Genomic DNA, 11,037 nt, shown 5'->3' with positions numbered 1-11,037 from the left:
TAGTTATCTTATAATTATGAGGAAGTAATATTTAAAAGGTGAAGGTAGTATCCTTATGAAATAACAAATATCCATTTATTTGAAATCAAAAGATGTAGAGTGATTGTCAATGATAAAACTAATCACAATAGAACAAAGAACCCGGATGTCTATTTCTATTTTAGGTAACAACAACAAATGTTGAGCAGTAGAACTATTTTCTATGTTATATTCCCAACATGAAATTGAGAATGAAATTGTGATGAATGTGTCAAAGAGATAACAACCCGACTAAAGAGAAGAAAACAACCAAAGGCAACCAATTGGCTTCAACACAGCATAAAAATTCACTCACCCAGAGGTCGGCTTCAGAAATGTGAACTAGTTCAGTGAAAATGGACGTCACACTAAACTCTAACATAAACTAAAATCAAAAATTATACAAGATTAACAAAGACCAGATACTCTTGAATTGGGACAGACGCAAAAAAGCGGCGCGGTTAAACATGTTTTGTGAGATCTCAACCCTCAAAATATATCTCTACCCAATGTAGAAAAACAAACACACGACAATACGCACAGTAAAATTCAGTTTAAAAGAAGTCCGAGTCCTATGTCAGAATGAGTAACAAAAGAAACTAGGCAAATTGACAATTATACATGAATTGATAAAGGACCACTAGTAGTTACTGAAATGAAGTCATTTAATATAACTGAAATATTTTATCTGCAATCATGTAAGCTTTAATATTAAGACCTGTTGAACTATAAACTACTTAAAGTATATGTGTATAGGCATATTGTACTTAAGGATATTATAATAGTTACGTCATTTCCGTAGTTAATATGGTTTCAGTGTTATGGTTTAGTAATTCCGTGGTTCCACGTTTATGGTTAAACAATTTCCGTGTTTGGACTAAAATAGGCTACAGATTTGTTTCTGTTATACTAGCAGGGCTGAAAACTAAGGTTAAGATATTTCCATGGTTCTGTTATAATGTTTAATTAGAGCTCTCCGTAATCAAGGTAATTGTACTACTATGATTTAGAGATTTCATTGTTGTATTATTATGTATTAAACTTTTTCCGTGATTATACTACTATGGATTAGAGCTTTTCGTGGTTAAACTACTATGGATAATAGTCTTTCATGATTGTTCTATTATAGTTTAAGGTTTTCCTTGGATGGACTGCAGCTATGGGATAGACCTTTCTGTAGTTGAACTACCGGTATTATGGGTAAGACCTTTCCGTGGTTGTACTATTATACTATTCTGGTTTACAGCTTTTTCTGGTTATACGTTCATGGTTAAAATCATTGTGTGGTTGTTCTATGATTACTTAAAGCTTCCTGTGGTGGTACTATAGTGGTTTTGAGATTGCCGTGGTTGAAACATCAAATTTAAGAGATCTCCGTGGTTGTTTTATTACAATAAAGAATTTTCATTGTTTGTACTATAGTGGATATGAGTTTTCTGAAGTTGTATCATAATAGTTAAGGGCTTTCTGATGTTGTACTTGTTTTTTTATCTTTCAGACCTTTAATAAGCTGTTATGTAATGGTTTGGAGCTTTCTGTGGTTTTACTATAAAAGAGGGACGATATATACCAGAGGGACAGTCAAACTCATAAATCGAAAACGCCATGGCTAAAATTGAAAAAAAACCAGACAAACAATAGTACACATGACACAACATAGAAAACTAAAGAGTTAACGACACGAACCCCACCAAACACTAGGGGTGATCTCATGTGCTCCGGAAGGGTAAGCAGATCCTGCTCCACATGTGGCACCCGTCGTGTTGCTTATGTGATAACAAATCCGGTAAATAGTCTCATTTGGTGGGTCACATTCATGAAAGGGAAGGGGTTTGTAGTTACGACGTAAGGAACATGTCCGATATCATTTGTGAAATGCTTATTCCATAACGGTCAACCAACTCGTGATGGCGTCCGTAAGATTTACGAAGTGATGATTTCAACTTCACCATTTGGAACTCTTGGTTTAATAGCTTTCCTGTGAGTAGCAACCCTCTATCAAGAAAATCATGATAGGAAATGCAAGTACGGGAGTATCGTATCAATTAGGAGATATATTCCCCGTATGCAGGTGTTGCTGGAATGTTGCTACTTAGAAATGAAAAGTTCACAATTGGAAAGCTGAAATCAAACCATTTTGTCGTAAAGTTTTGTTTTCAACCGACCCTCATTGTCAATTTCTAGATGTAAGTCAAGATATGAGACATACTTAACTGTATCTGTAGTATCCTTTATCTCTAGTTCGATGGGATAGATGCGTTTCACATAGTCACCACATTTTCAATTATTTATTGAAAGAACATCATCTTTATAGCGGAAAGGATATTGCTAACTTCTTATCTATCTTTCTAAAAAGTTCCTGCATGAAGTCAGCCTCATAATAATAAAGAAACAAGTCGGCACGTAAACCATGGCCAGATCTCACTAAATTTTACATTATTTGAAAGCTCTGAACCACAAAAGTAAAACCACTATGATGTCTATACTATAAAAGTACCACTACACAAAGCTCTAAACCATAATAGAACACCCAGACAATGCTCAAAAACAACGGAGATCCTTAAACGATAATAGTACAACCATTTAAATCTCAAATACGTGAAGGTCTAAACAAACAAGTACAACTACGGTAAAACCGCGGAAAGGTCTAAACCTTTACGATAGAACCATGGAAAGTACTTAACAAAAATTTTTCAACCATAATAGAACAATCAAAGAAGGATTTAAACCATCATGAGAGACCCATGGAAAGAACTTTATAATATTATTAATAATGTTGTGTCATGTGTACTATTGTTTGTCTGTTTGTCTTTTTCATTTTTAGCCATGTCAGTTTATTTTCGATTTATGGGTTTGACTGTCCCTTTGGTATCTTTCGTCCCTCTTTTATGTGGTTGTATTTGAATGGTATTAACTCTTTTTTTGTTGTTCTGTTATGTCTGAGAGCTTTCACTTAATAAACTTCAATATTGCTCTCCATGGTTGCACTATTATAGTTTAGAGCTTTCCTTATATTATGAGTTTTAATTGGTAAGAACTTTCCGTTACTTTTGACACTAATAGTATTTCTGTAGAAAACTAAATTATATCGGGTTACAGTTTCGCTTCGGGTTTTTTCCGCGAAATGTCTAAGTATGATTTTCGCTGTGCATTATATGTGTCTACCGGAAAATACACGCGAAATTTTAATACGAAGTAATCAAAAATACAAAAAGTCAAAATTCTGAAAAAAGGTTTGAAATGATCCTCAATGCTCTTCAACTTTGTACTTGTTTGGCTTTATAAATATTTTGATATGAGCGCCACTGGTGAGTCTTATGTAGACGTACTAAATTATAATCCTGGAACTATTTACACCACTGGGTCAATTCCACTGCTGGTGGACGTTTCGTCCCCGAGGGTATCACCAGCCAAGTAGTCAACACTTCGGTGTTGACATGAATATCAATAATGTGGTCACTTTTATAAATTTCCAGTTTACAAAACTTTGAATTTTTCGAAAACTAAGGATTTTCTTATCCCAGGGTTAGATTACCTTATCCGTATTTGGCACAACTTTTTGGAATTTTGGATCCTCAATGCTCTTCAACTTTGTACTTGTTTGGCTTGATAAATATTTTGATATGAGCGTCACCGATGAGTCTTATGTAGACGAAACGTGCGTCTGTTGTACTAAATTATAATTCTGGTACCTTTGAAAACCAATTACTGACATAATCAATTTGTTATCAAATTGAAAAGTAGTAATTTAAGTGCTGTCTTTTGTCTTGTACTAAGAACGTTTTGATACTGCTTTTTGAAACAATGAACTGTGCTTTCGTTATGCTGCGAAAACGTTTTATTCTGTGGCACTAGGGCTATGCTAGTCAGCATATTTTCTCATTTCGAGTCTTTGAAACGGGCTGTTCGTAACATATGTTACAATATTCGATAACTTAGAGCTTTCAAACAGTTTGAGATTTTATTTAATTTGTTCACATACTTGTATTTTCATTACATACTAATAGTAAATGGAAAGAACTTAAGGAATGTTTAAAGACATCTTTGCAGCCCAATTGTTACGATCGTGTACCCTCCGCTCCAATCTTAAGCATAAAAGTGTTTAAAAAAAATTAAATGTTCAATTATACAGTTAGTATATATCAAACTCAACGAGAGAATTAGTATTTGAGGCGAATTAAATCAGTCATTATGTTTTACTTGAAATTTATTTTAAAAAATCATGAAAACAATGCATTATTGCGTTAAAGTAACAATTAAACTAAGTCAAATTATCTATTAAATCTTATATGCCAAAAATCTTGTAATATCAAATATCATGCCGAGTGATGGTATCAAAAATTAAATGGTCTCATTTGTCGGGGGGAAAGCAAATGAGAAAAAAACCTCCCATTATAAATTATAAAGATCTACCTTTATAAATATTATCTATCCTTGTACAAATATACATGTACATGCAATCATTATCGATCTATATATGTATACCCCACACCATATATAATTATTTGAATTTATAAAGTATTTGTTTTATCTTTCTTTATTTCTCACAAAGGCTGTCTGTATTTATTAAGCAGTTTCACTTTTATACTACATCAAGTCGTTTTTTGTTCTTTTGAAAACAGTATTCCTTAATCAGTTACTCTCGGGTCTGGTGACTAGTCATTCTATGTACAAACTTCTTAAAACCTCAATACAACTGCAACATAAAGTAAATGAAATGGGGGTCTCATTGAGGGGTTTTCTGTGTCCCGCTAGACTTAATTTCCCGTCTTCACGGTACAAAACTTTGACTTTCACGTGTCAAGGTTAAAAAAATCGGCAATGCCGCGTTACGCTTAGACCCCAATGATACCCACTGAAATTTCCAATCAAATGGGTTTTATCTTAATATGAAACATACAGAACCGTACGTACACAGCTACTTTTGCATAGGTACTATTTCTGTACTAAAAATATGTAGTACTGGAAATTTACTTTTAATATTTAGTACTATTACTTTACTTTAAAATTATTGTAATATTTAGGTACTTGTATTTTACAGTACTTGATTTGTACTAAATATTTTGGTACAGAAATAATACAATATTCCATGTTTGAAAATCATGATTTTAAGAGATTTGAAATAGAATAACTTTCAAAATGCTGAAAATGTAAAAGTAGTTACCAAAAATCTGTAGTACCTAAATTTCCAGTACAAATTAAGTACTGTAAAAGAAGAGGGACGAAAGATACATAAATCTAAAACAAACTTACAACGCCATGGCTAAAAATGAAAAAGACAAACAGAAAAACAGAAAAACAATAATACACATGACACAACATAGAAAACTAAAGAATAAACTACACGAACCCCACCAAAAACTAGGGGTTATCTCACGTGCTCCGGAAGGGTAAGCAGATCCTGCTCCACATGTGGCATCCGTCGTGTTGCTTATGTGATTACAAATCCGGTAAATAGTCTAATTCGATAGGTCATATTCATGTAAGATACAGGTACCTAAATATTACAATGATTTTAAAGTAACAAAATAGTACTGAATATTAAAAGTAGATTTCCAGTACAACAGATTTTTAGTACAGAAATAGTTCCTATGCAAAAGTAGCTGTGTATAAAGTATACATCTATTTGAAACATTACCACAATTAAAATAAAAACTAAATTTTATTCACAGAAAATGGTAGCTTATTTTAAATTCGGGGAAAATACGATATCGGAAAATTGTTACTCTATACTAAAAATAATTAACAAGATGTTATACGGAAACTGATAAAATTTCATCAGGCATTTTATCACGAAATCTACGAAAACAGGAAACCGCAAAATTTGTCACATATAATGCAAATTAATATCTCTGATAAAGTTAACTAGAAAAAAAAACCTAGTTAAACATCTTATGTCAACCAAATGGTACAGCAAGAGGAAGGTTTACTTAGACGTATCGGTATTTTCATGTTAAAGATATCTAACATATAGACAGGGTAGGTCGACTTTTAATCAGCTTAATTTACATCTGGAATTATTTTTTTTATCATTATTGAGTAAGGTCGATTGCTAGAATTTTATTGATCAAAGTAAATCACCGAGTATAAATTTTACTTTGAATTAATATTTGAATTAATATAATCTTATTCCGATAAAAATTCGAGTCTTGGAAAAAGGCAACATTTCTAAGGGTTTCCATTCAACGTTTCTGAATGGAATTATTCCAATTTCTAGTTTGACAACGTTGGTTCGCAAGAAACATATTTTTTTACATTTTCCTTCAGTTTATCAAGTAACGTGTGTAAAATCATTGTTTAAATATTTGCATATAGTCATGATTTCCTGTATCTAACGATTATCTGAATATCTTTATAGGTTGCACTTTGTAAATACAGCTGTTTCTCAAAACACGCCTCTTTTGGGGAGTAATTGAATATTCATAGAAAATTAATTTTGTTTACATACTGGTTCCCAGTTATGCTTTCTGTGTTCCATATCGCAGAGACAGAACTTGGGAATGTTACCAGTAAATAAACACGTGTATATTGTTTACATTGAAATCTGTGGTAACCTTTCATTCGAGGTAGGAGTAGTTAAGAAAATTAGTGTAAGTTTAAACTCTGAGAAGTTCAGGCCATATAAACGTTGAAAATATGCCGCACAGCCCTATATTTTGACCTTTGAAAAGAATTGTGGTGCATATGAACTTTCAATTCTAGGATAAGATTTTTTTCAAAACTTCATAGTAAAAGTGGTACAGTTTTAGCCGTAGAAGGAGTTCCTATGGGAAATTGCATTGTCAATATTTACAGAAATGCAACCTATAAATCGTAATAAATTTATCTGTGCGAAAGATTACGATGGATAAGTTAAGCCTTTCGTTGTTACAATAGGCCCCTGTTGCCAGTATTTTTGGTTAACGCTTCTTGTGTCGCAAATAGTAGACATTGATTGCTAACTTTCAGGTTTCTTATCCACTGACTCAATCTTGCGCTCATTTTGTATAATTTTTCGCTCATTCATATTATTTAGTTTCTTAATTTGATGATAAATAATTCATTTTATTTGTGTATATAATTATATGCTAGCCTTTTTTGTTTTGTTAAAGTTTTTTAGTTGTTTTATGTTGAGGGAGACGAGGGGGGTGCTCGCTTTTGCATTTCTGTGTCGAATATTTAAAATATTCTTCATTTCTAATCGCTATAGATATGTATATCTATAACCGCCATTCTGCATTTTTCTAGGACGTCAAAATACCCGTTAAATTTCATTTCTTAAGTAGTATGTCAAAGAGAACAAATTTGAACACTGACGAACCAATGAGAGTTAACAAACTAGAATTGTGAACACATCATAACCCTGAACAATAAAATGGTAGACGACCTGTTGTACGAGAATTGAACTGTCTTTGGCGGAATGTACTGCATTCCCTTTACATTATTTTATCAGTTTCATAATTTATAATGTTTTTACCTTCATCTAATAATTGACATCAAATTCAACAGGCAGTGAACAATTCGAATGCCAATGATACCCCATTGATCCAGTTTAAAAACATTTTTTTCATAGTCAAAAACTACCAGATAACTTGATAAGGTATATGGAAATTTTATATAAAATAAGATTTTTTATGTGTAAAATAATAGTTTAATACACAAACTTTTTATTATCTCATTTCGCCAGGGTAATCAGATTTAATATTAAGTGTTGTAAGTCACAACAAACAATCTAGATAATTCAATATATATATAATTTAACGACATATTCACAGGTATACATATTGCCAACAGCATTTTAAAGGAGGGAGCACAAATGCCACAATTATGCCATATGTGTGAGGAAAATTCGGATATCAAGTTCAAATGCGTAGACTGTGCACTCCTGTTGTGTCCTAGGTGACGGAAACTCCACGCCAAGGTCAAGACTTAGTATGTTCATCGAATTGTCGATCTTAAAGACAAAAGGCAATATCAAGTGGTATCAAAACCAATCGTGTTATTCCAAATCGTTGTGAGATCCACGATGACGAACATTACATTATGTATTGCAAAAGCTGTCAGCGACTCGTGTGTATTACTTGCATTGTAACCATGAATCAAAAACACGAGATGAGAGATATGAAACTAATAGATTCTGTCGAAAAAACAAAACTTAAAAAGTATGAGGAGAAAATTGACAAAATAATTCTTTCAAAAATATCTAGAAAATTTGATAGATGCGATGATTTGATGGAATTTCATGCAAAGAAGTTCGACACAGCAAAATCTGAACTTCATGAATGGAATATTTACTTAAAGAATACTATTATAACATAAAATTGAGAATGGAAATGGGGAATGTGTCAAAGAGACAACAACCCGACCAAATAAAAAACAACAGCAGAGGGTCACCAACAGGTCTTCAATGTAGCGAGAAATTCCCGCACCCGGAGGCGTCCTTCAGCTGGCCCCTAAACAAATATATACTAGTCCAGTGATAATGAACGCCATACTAATTTCCAAATTGTACACAAGAAACTAAAATTAAAATAATACAAGACTAACAAAGGCCAGAGGCTCCTGACTTGGGACAGGCGCAAAAATGCGGCGGGGTTAAACATGTTTGTGAGATCTCAACCCTCCCCCTATACCTCTAACCATATTTGGATGACCAAGCGGAGACATTTTGTGAGAAGATAGACAAAAATATGGACGAAATAAAGCAAAACATTCTACCACAACTTTCCAAACTAGACGACATAAAGACAAATATAGCAGTTGTACGTTCTGAAATTGATCGTGTAACAAATTCCAAAGAATGTACAAAAATGATTTATATTGAAAATAGCATTGAGTCGTTTCTTAAGGATGTAAATGCACAAAATATGAAAAAACGGACACACTTTTTCAAATTTTCTCAGAGCGAACTAACATTTCCAAAACTCGGGGAGCTGACATTAACGGCGGTGTTTGATTTACAATGTACCCAATCTATTCAAACTGCACTGTCGTGTATTGATGAAATGACGGCGTATACCAATGGTGAATTACTGGTTAGAAATTTGAAGTTAAAATATATTTGTTTATTGAAAACTGAAAATGAGAAATTTATTAAAGTGCAATAGTGGAAATTCGAAGTGAAAGACATATCCGTTTACAAACCGGTGAAATTATAGTGATTCTCTTTGATAAAACAGATTTGAGACTGGTGTCGAACAGAGAACATATGCCTAGTAAAGCCATAGATGATTGTACAACGATATTTTTTGAAACAGCCCCACAGATACCAACAGCATTACATACTACAAGGGATAACAAAGTTATTATAAGTACAGTTGAAGCAGGACGAGACTGGCTTCCAATGGACGTCCCGTGTAAAGTTGAAATATTAGTTATTACAGCAAAAAGTGAAGTTATTTTTCGTTTTCTGTTCAATAAAGATTTGTTCTGTTTTCCTAATAAAATAACGTCGATCGGTACAGACATATGTATTGCAGATTCCATTTCCGATTATTCTGGGAGATTAGTTACGCTGAACAATAGAGGAAAGATGAAATGGACTTATGGAGATAATGAGACAAATTCTGTTATTATTGCAGATATGGTAGCATATGAACAATATTGTATTATTGGATCCATGCAAAAGTGTGCTACGCGTTCTTGATTCAAACGGATCTTTTCTAAATACATGGGGATTGCGAGACTTTAAAATAACTGATGCGTATGCTATGACTATGTCAAATGATGATAAAATATTTATAGGATGCGGACATCATGAAAGCAATTTACATATCGTCGAGTTTAGAGAGTAGAATAACTCACTTCAAATTCAAATAAATGTTAATAAATATTTTATCAGATTTCCTTCAAAAAACAATATAAAAAAGAAGATGTGGTATGATTGCCAATGAGACAACTCTCTTCAAGCTAAGAGACCAAAATGACACAGCAATAGACAACTATAGGTTACCGTACGGCCTTCAACAATGAGCAAAGCCCATACTGCATAGTCAGCTATAAAAGGCCCCGAAATGACAATGTAAAACAATTCAAATGAGAAAACTAACGGCCTTATTTATGTACAAAAAATACCGGAAAAAAACCCAAATATGTAACACATAAACAAACGACAACACCTGAGTTAAGTCCGGTTTGGAACGGAGTTTACTTATAATGCAAACTCTGTGTACAAATTATAAAATGACCAAAACAGATCAAGTGATATAAAGCAATAGAGAATGTTAGTCCAAAATGTTTGTTAAAATATCTAGCAATATTGGCGTAACATATGTATAGAGGCATACACTTGACTATCATATTTATCCCGCTAAAAATGCAAGACAACCAAACTTAACAACAACCCTACCAAAAGCCGTATGTTGAAACTAGTAATCGTATATTGAAACGTCATTTTGTCATTTCTAGTTAGTGCTTAGTACCAATCTGATTAGTCTAGCTGTGTTTTAGATTACTTTCCCAGTATGTATTGACTGTACAGTCGGCGGGGATAGTTATTTTCTCAGAAAAAGTTACTTTTCTACGTTCTTTGCAAGCTTGAACTTAGCCAGGAGCATGCAGTATTCTATCTGTATCTTGCTGTTTGAGATTGTATTTTTGGTAAACGCTTCTATATAGCTAGTAATAATCGACCTGTTCATTTTCACTAACGAATTATTTCACAGCATAAGTTGTCATCCTTTGGCCCTTTATATTTGTCTGTACTGTAAGTGTATTGCTCATTGTTCAAAGCCATGAAGTGACATGTAGTAGTTCTTTGTTTATTATTATGGTGGATCATTATCTTAAACCAATTCTGTTATACTAATTTGAATAAGGTACATTTGAGACCAAAAGATCAAATGATACATTATGCTATCTCTTTTTGTCGTAGAAATGAAACAAAACGTTACCAGAAATACTGGAATTAATGACGTTATTAATAAAGCCTCTAAAGGCGATTTGATGATTCGAAGTGTTAATTGGAAATGTTGTTATGTACTACAAATGACATAACGGTGACAGAAATGTGTGATACGCCGCCCTTTGTAAAATGTAAAA

The 11,037-nt window shown here is 33.0% G+C and overlaps 1 long non-coding RNA gene across 1 annotated transcript; it reads left to right on the top strand.

The window, feature by feature from the left end:
• Positions 1–5,746: 5,746 nt before the first annotated feature.
• Positions 5,747–9,829, top strand: LOC143084991 (uncharacterized). The gene is made up of 2 exons (XR_012981222.1): positions 5,747–5,997; positions 7,773–9,829. It is a non-coding gene; the product is annotated as an uncharacterized LOC143084991 (long non-coding RNA).
• The last annotated feature ends 1,208 nt before the right edge of the window (positions 9,830–11,037 follow it).

Source organism: Mytilus galloprovincialis, chromosome 8 (genome assembly GCF_965363235.1).
Source record: "Mytilus galloprovincialis chromosome 8, xbMytGall1.hap1.1, whole genome shotgun sequence".
Classification (NCBI taxonomy): Eukaryota; Metazoa; Mollusca; class Bivalvia; order Mytilida; family Mytilidae; genus Mytilus; species Mytilus galloprovincialis.
The sequence above is the reverse complement of the archived record's forward strand: the minus strand, read 5'-3'. Positions and strand labels throughout refer to the sequence as shown.